At 30.0% G+C, this 11,507-nt stretch overlaps 1 long non-coding RNA gene across 1 annotated transcript; it reads left to right on the plus strand.

Moving 5' to 3' along the window:
* The first annotated feature begins 10,020 nt into the window (after positions 1–10,020).
* LOC149090155 (uncharacterized) lies at positions 10,021–10,967 on the plus strand. The gene is made up of 2 exons (XR_016192750.1): positions 10,021–10,066; positions 10,830–10,967. It is a non-coding gene; the product is annotated as an uncharacterized LOC149090155 (long non-coding RNA).
* The last annotated feature ends 540 nt before the right edge of the window (positions 10,968–11,507 follow it).

Genomic DNA, 11,507 nt, shown 5'->3' on the forward strand with positions numbered 1-11,507 from the left:
AAGCATGAGAAGATTGAACAGCTGCTTATTTTTCTCATAGATTTAATCTCGAATTAGTTTACTTACGCCATTGATTTTACATGGATGCTTGATAAGCTTATACTTATATTTCTTCTTCGCGTAGTTTTATGACTGCCCCACCTGTATACGAAGTAAACTCCAAAGGAATATATAACGTAAAACTTTATGAAGATCAGTTCTTGATCATTTGAGGTTTGCACTCACTTGTAAACATCCACCATGAAAATCTTCTTCATCTATGCTTTCATCGCAGTTTTGTTTGCAGTTTGCACTGCCTGTAAGTCCATTTCTATTTACTTCTGGAGAAGAAAATACTCTCTTAATCTTTATTTGTTGTTCGAAATAATCGACAAAAATTGACTTTTTCTTTTAACACGAGAACAATTTAAATCGAATTGCAAACATCGATGTGATTTTTAAGAGTAATTTTTAAATAATCAATTCATTACTTCCAGTAGACCGATTGAGTCTTTTAAGATTATCGCTTACCTTTACACAGGGTGAAAACTTGAGTCCGTTTCACTTCAAATAACTCGTAAACCGTTGGTTATAGGAACATACTTTTAATAAGTTAAATAACGTGTTCATCTTAGATGTGTTTAACAAGGACCGTATATCCTCTTCCTCCTAACCATAAGATAGTCCGCAGCTGTCCGTATGAAACGAGATACAAAAACAAAATTTAATTTTTTATACGGTCTCCCTGTCCTCTATTTTCTGATCAGAAATTTGTTGTTCTGTCTCTTTTGAGCCCAACAAAAAAAGATTTTCATATTACTAAGTGCAATCAGTAAGCAATATTCAATCAGTATAAACATGCAATATCCAATGAGTATTAATGTTCGCTGAGATATTTTATTAGAACAGCATTTGAAGCGAAGAATGAGCTTATTCCTTATTATATATGGCTCTTTTTCCCATTTTCAGTGCAATCAGTAAGCAATATTCAATCAGTATAAACATGCAATATCCAATGAGTATTAATGTTCGCTGAGATATTTTATTAGAACAGCATTTGAAGCGAAGAATGAGCTTATTCCTTATTATATATGGCTCTTTTTCCCATTTTCAGTGCTTTCTGAACCCAAATATCTCACGAATAAAAATATGAAACCTTTTTGTTGGGCTCAGGAAAAACAGGACAACGATTTTTCTATTAGAAATTAGAGGACGAGAGGGAGGAGGCGACGTGGCGCATAAAAAATTAAATTTTTATCTCTGTGCATATACAGACCTTAGTAAAATAAATGATACATCTAAGACGAACGCGTTATTTTTAAATATTTTTATAATTTAAAGTATGTTTCTATATTCAAATGTTTTGCGAGTTATTTGAGGTAAAATGGACTTGAGTTTTCAGCATGTATACAGTACATATAAAAATGTTCTTATTTTATATTTTCCCGAAATTTTCAATTATCACTGTCTAATTTAAAAATGTATTATGAGTCTTTGTTATTTATCTCAACTGAATTTTAAATATATTCAACTTTTTAGTTGAACGAGCTGATGATGGTAAGTTATTTCAAATGATATTCACACACAAATGGTTTTTTTTTTAATTTATAAATTTTTTTGGAAATTACACTTGGATCAAAATACATACAAGTACAAATAAGAAATGTTTTTTTTTCTTTAATTCTTTATTCCTGTGCATATTTCTGAACTGACCGAATTTATAATCTGAGATACTCTCATAAACATTTTTTGTATCTTCTTGATTTGATAAAATAGGTGCAATATAATCATTTCTAGTTTTATAATATAAAACTAAAAATAACTATTATACGTATTTATATATTATATAAATGTTAATATTGAAGTATTTACAATCATTTTTACTACAACAGATTCCATGGTAAGTTGGAACAAATCAAATATACGTAGTTAGAAATGAAAAAACAACAGTCATATACTATATCATATCTGAATTTTAGAATTTTTATCATATTTTCTACAGAGAAATAATTTATGGAATTTCGTTGCTCTCTGAAAAGTCATACTTGATACATTTTCATTATATTTTGTGCAGATAGAAGTAGGTACATTTTTGTTGACGTTTATAAGTCAATCATATTTTTATCGGAAGCAGAAGTCATGGACATGGTCAAAAAGCCTCAAAAACCATGCTCTACTAGAATTATCATTAAAATATAATTTAACCCATAGATTTATTTAAAATTTGGTAGGAACATTATTGATTATATATTCTATGCTTTACCAACGCAGTGATTTAAATATCTGCAGTACTTATTTTATCGTATTTTTTAAATGTTAAGAAAAAAAAATGGATTATTAACTCCATGCTCGCACAAAATATCATGAAATCTAATGTAATTGATTAAAAATTGATTCGAAATAGATGAATCATTTCCGTTCACAAAATGATGCAGAATATTTGAGATCCATTCATATAAATACTGGATTTATAACAAAAAAGTAATAATTATTTTAATTTTGAAAAATTTGAACTTTAAATTTACATAATATATGATTGAGTCGATGGAATCTCAAACTTTTACCTCATTTTATGAGCTGAACAGTTTTCTCTATTTTGAATCAGTTTTTGTTCAATCACTTTGATGTCATGCTATTTTATCATGTACGTAAGGTGTTAATAATGCATTTTTATCTTAATGTTTGCAAATTGAAAATTTTCAAAAAGTTAAGTATCGGAGATATGTAAAACATTGCATCAACACGGCGTAACAATTGAAATCAGCAAAAAACTTGAAATAAAATCAATGGTTAAATAATATTTTTAATTATGTTTCAACCAAAGGATAGTTTTTGAGGTTTTTTAACCATGTTAAAAGGCTCACATTTTCGAGTTGAACGCGAATAAAAAAAATTACTTTGAATTTGTTCTGTCGATGCTGTATATGTGTTATTTTATACTTTATTCCTAAACTTTCAGTCACATATTGTGCGTGCATATATATGGCACTAAGGCATTTTGCCTCGTTTTTTCTTTTTTTTTACAGATGTGGAATTCAATGAAAAAATTAATATTTTGTGTATTTTTTAGCAAATGCTTGACGTGAGTACTGCTGTGGTTTCAATTTTTGAAATTTTGAATCACAAATTCGGGGCATGATAAAAAAATTCTTGGGATTGATGACTAATACAAAAATTTTATTCAAATTGAATTTTTTTTCGTATAAATATTAACATCAGATGCTTCTTTCGATAATATTACAATCATATGTGAACTTATATATTTTTTCGCTTTTACAGCAAAAGAAGCATGTAAGTATAACGTAAATTATTGTTACGTCTCAGTGTTTTGAAATATACAACGCGTAGAACATTAATATAATTCATACGTCACTATAATAACAATACTTATATATACTGCATTATTTACAGGCATTATTACATTACATTACAGGCATTATTATTACAGTGCAGGCATTATTAATCATACGATAATAATGCAACTGTATTCCTAGCGTCTAAAAATATTTTTTTATTTAAACGTATTACACTAATATATATAACTCGAAATCGCTTTATATTTTTCATTTCATCATTTTCATCTACGAACAATTCATTGAATTTTGAATTTAGTTACGCGTGATTTTAACACTCTTATTACCTTATATAAATATTTTAGCAAATACTTGACGTAAGTACTTTTTTCCATTGTTTGTAAGAATGACTAAGTTCTTGTGAAATTATTTTTTGTTTCCCCAGTATTTTACGGCAAATTTAAATTTTTATTCATAACGATGAGTGAGTTTTTTTGCATCGTACATCATACTAACAATAACTTTCTTTTGAATAATAATAGGAAGTATATGGGACTGTAAGTAATTTATGAATATACTTCAGCGATATTTGTTTTTCTCAACATGAATTTTGAAATGAATACTGATAGTATTTGAGAGTGTACAGATATTTTCGAAAAAATAAATCTACACCATAAATATTTTTTGAAATGATGAGCAGATCCACAATCTTCAGATTTGAAGATAATTTTTTTGCTGGCCTTGTAACAGCTAAATTACTTCTTCCGAAGACAAATATGAATGAAAAATACCGACGGAATCAATTTAAACATCAGTTTCCATTCGTTCAACGACTTTTTTCATAATTATCATTAATTCGTGTAAATCTCACATAAAAAATAGTGTCTTATATCGTATTTTAATTTACGGAAATATTTTTTAAATTGCTTTGCAGACCGGACTTTCGGCAACTAAAAATTAAATAAATATTTAGAATTTACAAAAAATAAATAATTATTATGAACGTTTTTCAGTGAATTTATCAAGTTGAGTGGCTGTGATTAATTTTGGTTACGTTATATGCTTAGAATATCGTTCTAAAAACCGCAAGTTTTTCCTGTTTTTATTTCTTGTTCTTTTTAACAGCTATTTTCAGTGAATAGAAGAAAAAAATTGAGAAAAACAAAGAAAAATAACGTTTTAAATTTAAAAAAAAGAAGCAGATCGACTAAATTTTGAAAAATTAAAAAAATTGGTTACATTCAAAAGAAAATAAAAACTCGTTGTAAAAGAGAAAGAAAAAATAATTAACAAAAATAAATTTTCAATGCATCTAATTTCTGACAATTTTTTAAAAATGTAATTGTATTGTAAAATTTTTAATATTGCAATTGCATTATGAAATTTTTAATATTGCAATTGCATTGTGAAATTTTTAATATTGCAATTGCATTGTGAAATTTTTAATATTGCAATTGCATTGAGAAATTTTTGATATCGTAATTGTATTGTAAAAATTTAAAAATTGTATTGTAAAAATTTAAAAATTGTATTGTGAAAATTTAAAAATTGTATTGTGAAAATTTAAAAATTGTATTGTGAAAATTTAAAAATTGTATTGTAAAAATTTAAAAATTGTAATTTTAAAAAATGTCAAAAATTACTCCATTTTACAACACTCCAAAATTTCATTAACATTATATTCACTGCGTGAATGTTTTTTCACCAATTTTCTGTGTGACAATTAGAATTTTAACCCACTTCATACGTCTCCATTGCCAATTTCACATTCATATGAAAATTCATTTTGCACAGGGTGTAAGTAGTAAAGCAGCAAATAAATATTACTGCACCAATAAATTCAATATTCAGTCATTATTTGATACAATTAATTATGATGAAAATTATCATTCACGAGTGTATCGAATTTTTTCTTTTTACAGTTTCTAAAAAAGATTAGAAATTCTACGGTTAATTCTGAAACTAAAACAAAAGATGGGAAAAAAAACTCAGTTGTGATAGTGGCACTTCCGCAAAGTAATAATTGAGAAAAAATATGTAAAATTAAATTTTTACACTCTGCTGATGAAAAAAAAAAATACATGAAATTCATTTCCGATGGTTTGACGCCAAATAGGCGAGAATTTTAATAATTGTGACAAAAAAAACCCAAAAAAAACACCGAGTTGTTGACAAGTCTTTAGGGCGTTAACTGCATTCCGGTAAGCCAATTTGTTGAATTTTTTGTGATCTGCGTCTCGAAATTTATGGGACAGTGCGTTTATTCGAAGTCTAAAAAAATTTCAACACTTCAAAAAATTTTGACCAACAGAAAATGCATAATTATGAATTTAAAGCACCATTCACGTCGAATTTTTATCCAAATGTTACAAGTAGGTTACACGAATGAAGAACTCTGCCACCGGACTTATCCCTTTGCCAATATGTCTTCCAGCCAGCTTCGTGGTAGATTGGTACACTTTCTTATTAAGTCAAAAAAGAAAAAAATTCAAGCATATACCTACAAAAATATGCAACCAAACTAAATATACAAATTTACATCTGGTCATTTGAGTACTGTAGCAATTAAAACATATTTATGCTGTGATTTTATTTGAGACGGGGTTGGAAGTTGTTGGAGCAGGTCCGGTTTCGTTGAAAGAATGAATGTACTATTTTATCAGAAGTACAGGGCCCCATGTCACTTGTTATCTTACAGGCGTCATGTACATAAAATACATAGGGATTCCCATTGTATAATACATAACGTGTCTCTCGGAGTCATTTATTTTAGTTCAATAAATTGAGAGACAAATTTCACTAATTGAAATTTTTTTTCATTGAGCGCAGTGTAAAAATCTTTATACTTTCCTCATTTATTTACTGTATGGAAATACCAATCACAGCTCAATGCCCCTCTTTTTAACGATGTTTTTTCACATTTTACATCTGGATAAACCGTAGAATTTTTGTTACATTCGGACACTGTTAGTGTAACCTCCTTATAAAGATTTAAGAACAGTAGTATATAAACCGTCGGAAGTTTTACTTGATGACATGATATGGCTATTTATTATAAAGCAAGAGTTTATGATTATAACCTCCAATCACTGCGTGAAACGGCTTTCTCCTTAAATTTTTTCTCTTGTATTTCATACAAATTCATTCCCATTAAAAATATATTTTTTTCATATTTCAGTACTATGTAAGTATTCTGGAAATATTTTCGAATAATTTTTTTATAGTACTATTATTATCATTATTTTACTTTTCTTTAGAAGCCTTTAGAAAATTTCTCAAATTAATTTTCTTGATCCAGTTAATCGATTCCCACTATAAACAGTTTTACATTATGAATATTTAAATTGCACATTATATATTAATACTTGAATTGCAACCAATTTTATGGGTTATGATTTTTTTATCTATAGCCTGTAAGTATCATCAATATTCTTCAATTTAGAGATGAAAATATACTCTTTTTAATTTCGATACGAGGCACATTTATTATTGCCACTGGCCCACACGCAAAGCTATCAACGTGCACCGAGTGTCCCATAAGTACGTAAGGACTCTAAAAATTTGGTAAAAACGAAGGCATTGGTGTGTCTGAATTCGGGGGGGGGGGCGGTTGGTATATTAAATAATACTCACAGAGTCGGTTTCTTAAAAGGGGAAAAAAAGTTGAGGAAATTTTGTCGATAGATGGTACTTTATGCCATTAAATCATGGAATTCCGTTTAAAAGACTACGTTGAATTCAGACAAATACAAGATATGTAGGAACTGGTTGTTACGTAGAGATGATGATTTTTAGGGGAAAGTAAAATTTATATTTGCTTCTATACTGCTGCTACTGGGACTCGAACCACAGCCCTCTCGCAGTCCTGGCCGAGTGCGTCACAACTGAGCTGTACAGGCAATGAGAAATCTCTTCCTTGCAGCACGCAAATACTTATAAGTATATTACGGCATGTGTTCGAATGAAGTGTTCGGCAAAATTTTTAGCATTTTTGCTTACCAATGCCGAAATTTGTCGTTCTAACACTATTTGCATGAATGGCATTCAAGCACATAAAATTATATCACTTTTTTTTTACTAATTTTAAAGTATGTGTGGACGTATACATTAATACATCCTGTACATTAATTCATTATTAAACGCAAACGATCACGTCACCAAGCTCATATACGTACATACTTAATTAAATAATTAATTTATAAGCTGATCCTCTAATCATTTTTGGATATACGGACCAGCAAAACATTCTAAACGGGAGTCTGATTTACCTTATAGGAGGTCCAATCTTTTATTTCAACTCATGTGGTGATTACTTAAAAACTGCACTAATCGATTCACTTTTATTTAACTACACTATCTTATTATGTCTGTGAAGATCATGTCTCATCTTCACAAGCCATAGGTTGAGAAACGCGGAGTTAATTGATTCGAACAATAGCTATAGCAGTTTGTCACAGATATCCGAAGCTATGTATATGTACTGTAATTTATGCTTTGCTATGATGGATTACAGCCCGTAAGTAACATTGGTATCATTTGATTCGTCGAAAATTTTCCAAGGATCCTCTGTATTCTCATAATTTTCTATCTATTTTTTGGCACTTTCTGATTTCAGCTTGCTTTCACTTTACCTGATATCGAACACCATCTATGTCGCTTTTAAAGGCTTTATTCTCAAAAAAGAAAAAACAAAGTGAAAGAAATAAAATTTTGTAAATATAGTGAATATGATATATCACCCTATTCTATCACAATGAATTTTTGAGCGATATCACCTTCATATGTTTCACAGTTCAATTTTCCATTGGACATATCAAAAGCTTTCCCGATTTCCCCGTGTTATATTTTTAATTATGTAATGCTTAATATTTATTAAAATGCAGTAAAAAAGATACAACAGCTGCTGAAAAATATGGCCGACCAAAATATACTGAGAAAATTCGACGTTTTGCTAATATTATATATTAATCCTACTACTAAATATTACTCATATCATCAGATGAAGTACTGTATAACTACGAATGCTATGAGGGACATTCATTCTGTTGAAATGAACTCTATTAGCGGAATGACGTCATTGTAAAATGAAATGATTATTTCGACTGCTGTCAGACTTGTTTTCGTAGCCTCATATTTCCTTATTTAATCTAACAATTATTTCATTTTACATGTATCTTTTATGCATACTATGCATTTAGTGTGTATTCTATAGTGGAATTCTATATTTTTTAGTTCCATTGTCTTCAGATATCTAAATAAATATAATTTTTTTCCATGTCTGGACTAAGTTCTGAATTTCGTACTAAAGGACAGTAAGTAAAATTCAGCCCGATTTAAATTTACCGTATAGATACCGTATAGCAGATATTCAAAACATTTCAATGTTTTGAATATCTGCGAAGACGATTAAGTAAATTCAATGCACGTTTAGGAAAAGCTCAACAAACATATAAATGATGTATGTACTATAGCAGGAATGCCCAGAATGTCCTTATCTACGCCTTTTTCTTATCAACCGTTAGTCATAGAACCATACTTCCAATTAGAAAAAGTTCCCAAATAACGTGCTCATTTTAGATCTCTTTCATTTTACCTGATGCCGTTATTCTAAACTCTTTGTTAATTCTCTTAACTTTCAATCAACAGTATCTCAACTAAAAACGTAATTATTTTATTTGACTCAGTAGACACAGGGCAACGTTTTTAATTAAAAGTTAGAGAACCCATATAAAATATTATATTTTGTATCTTGGTACATATTCGGCCCCCTGGTAAAATAAATGGCATATCTAAAACGGGCACGTTGTTTGGATATTTTTTGTAATTGAAAGTATGTTTCTATCACTGGCGGTTCAAAAGGGAAAGGATGTATAAGGATAAGATTTTATACCCTGTATATAATAATGCACTAGCTTATTCTGTCAGGGCCTTCTGTAAAACTGTAGCTAGCCTTCCCCCACACAGTGATAATGCTGCTCAAAAAAAAAACAAATTGCCGAGGAAGTTTTAACGGATTTAGGGAATATTGGGTTGATGATTTCGGAACTGCGGTTGGTTTTGCCGAATCGGCTCTAGTTTTTGAGATAATGCATACTCTCAACATTTCAATTTCATAATCTGCAGCCAATAATTTTTGCGTCGAAATTTCACTTTTAATTTTTTTCTAATTCTATTCACTATATTATCATATTTATATCGTAATCAGATATCAGTGATCTATAAGTATCGATGCTGAGAGGGTGAAATTTCTACTAGCACAACAAAGGGTATATACGAAGTAACCCCGTTATATTTGCTTGTAAGGCATATAGAGATCATCGGATAAAACATGTGAGATGGCATTTAAGAAAAACGCTTACTGTATGAACATCGAATATCATCAGAGAGAGAGAGAGACTTTGGTATAGAAAAATTGATAGAGAAAAAAATATAAAAAAAAACTTGAGAGAGAGAGAGAGATAGAGAAAATACTACCACCTGAATCTTAACTTGAGAAAGGAATCATGAAAAATCATTTAAAACCATTGAAAATGAGGTCCTACACATGTGTTCCTTCGGTGCGAAGAAATTATTTATTACCATCGAAATTTAATTCGCACTTTATCTTATAAACTAGAGCCAATCTGGCAAAACCGATGCTAGGGTCGTAAAATCAGCACTCCAAAATCACCCTAAAATCAGCGAAATATCTTTTGCAATAAAATCAGTGTTTAGCAGTGCGTGTATTCGTTAAAATTTTCTGATCTCTTGCTAATAATAATCTTATTTTTTTTAGAGAAGAAATAGGCAATGCTGTAAGTATATCTCTTATTTATAATATCGCCCCCCCCCCCCCTCATTGCTAGAAGCAATAATGTGCAATATCCTTTGTATAAAAAAGAACGTGGGAGCCATGTCTATGAAAGTCATTTTCCTAAACTGTTTTGTAACACGTGTTTCAATAGGGATACACATTCGAGTTTCAGGTAAAACTTAGATATCTAAACAAGGTATCCAAAAAGCTGATAAAAAAAAAGAAACAAAAGTTTTGCACATTCATGATTTTAACATGCTGGGGACGATCTGTTTTTCCTAAATACAGTTAAACCTTTCTTTGCGGACACCTTCGGGGCGAAAAAATTCGTCCTTAAAAAAGGGGGGTAAACGTTAGTTAGGGGTTTGAAATGCATACTTTTATTATATAAGGGAAAATTATTATTTGGCCGAAAAAGAGGGGTGTCCGTTAAGAGGGGTTTTACTGTAATTTTATACATGACACTTTATATACAGGCTGTCTATAAGTAAAGGAAGTCATATTCTTTCTACACACAGCTCTAAACATTCGGCAGAAAGCAATTAATCTTTGGGAACATCTTGATCAAAGGATGGGGGGAAAGAAATTGAGACAAAAAAGTCAAAAACCACTGAGGTTTACCACTGGACAAGGCTGTCAATTAATATGCAGCTAAAGTTTCATGACATTCTGATCAACCTTTCGTTTTATTGAGGCTGTAGACAGCTAGGACATGACACTTTAATTATAGACACCATTTACAATATTTAATTTATTGTTTTCAGGGATACTCTCTGCCATGTGACATACCAAGTCGGAAAAGATGTTTGATACCAGAAGAAATGAGCAGCCTTATGAGAAGCCATACACGGCCCAGTATATGTTTGTAATAAATGTAAACGTATAAAATATACAGAATTTCATTGTTTTGATTTTTCTCTTTTTCGAATTCTTATATGTGGAGAACGAAATTTCTCTTTATTTATAGATATACATATATATATATTTACCAGAATCCGATGCAAAAAATGCAGCTTTTGAATAAATATTTACTAACCAGATTGCATCACTTTAGGTCCTTGCGTATAACTAGCCGTATCCTTCTGTTTTTCAGCTGTCCTGATTAGTTTTAACTATGAAAACCCTGTGTATACAAATCTGTTGTAGTGAATCAATAGTGAACAAATGACATACGAAATAATCATGTGCTCATTAACTTGATATTTATTTGATTTTACTAGAGCTCTGTGGTGCTGTGAACTGAATGCCCTAATAAGTTTCTTTCATTTTCTTAGAAATTTTCGTCTTAGGAAAAAATTTATACACTTTTTATTATAATACAGTTGAGCCTGGATGTACGGAAGCCGCATGAAAATATGAAAAACATTCACTAGTTATATCCAATATTCGTTGCAACCGATACACGATAAATGCTCGAGTTTATGAGAGGAATCCGCTTGTGA

This window comes from Pholcus phalangioides, unplaced genomic scaffold (genome assembly GCF_987345545.1).
Source record: "Pholcus phalangioides strain wild (caught in Gottingen) unplaced genomic scaffold, Ppha-v1.0 ptg000001l_1, whole genome shotgun sequence".
NCBI classification, from domain to species: domain Eukaryota; kingdom Metazoa; phylum Arthropoda; class Arachnida; order Araneae; family Pholcidae; genus Pholcus; species Pholcus phalangioides.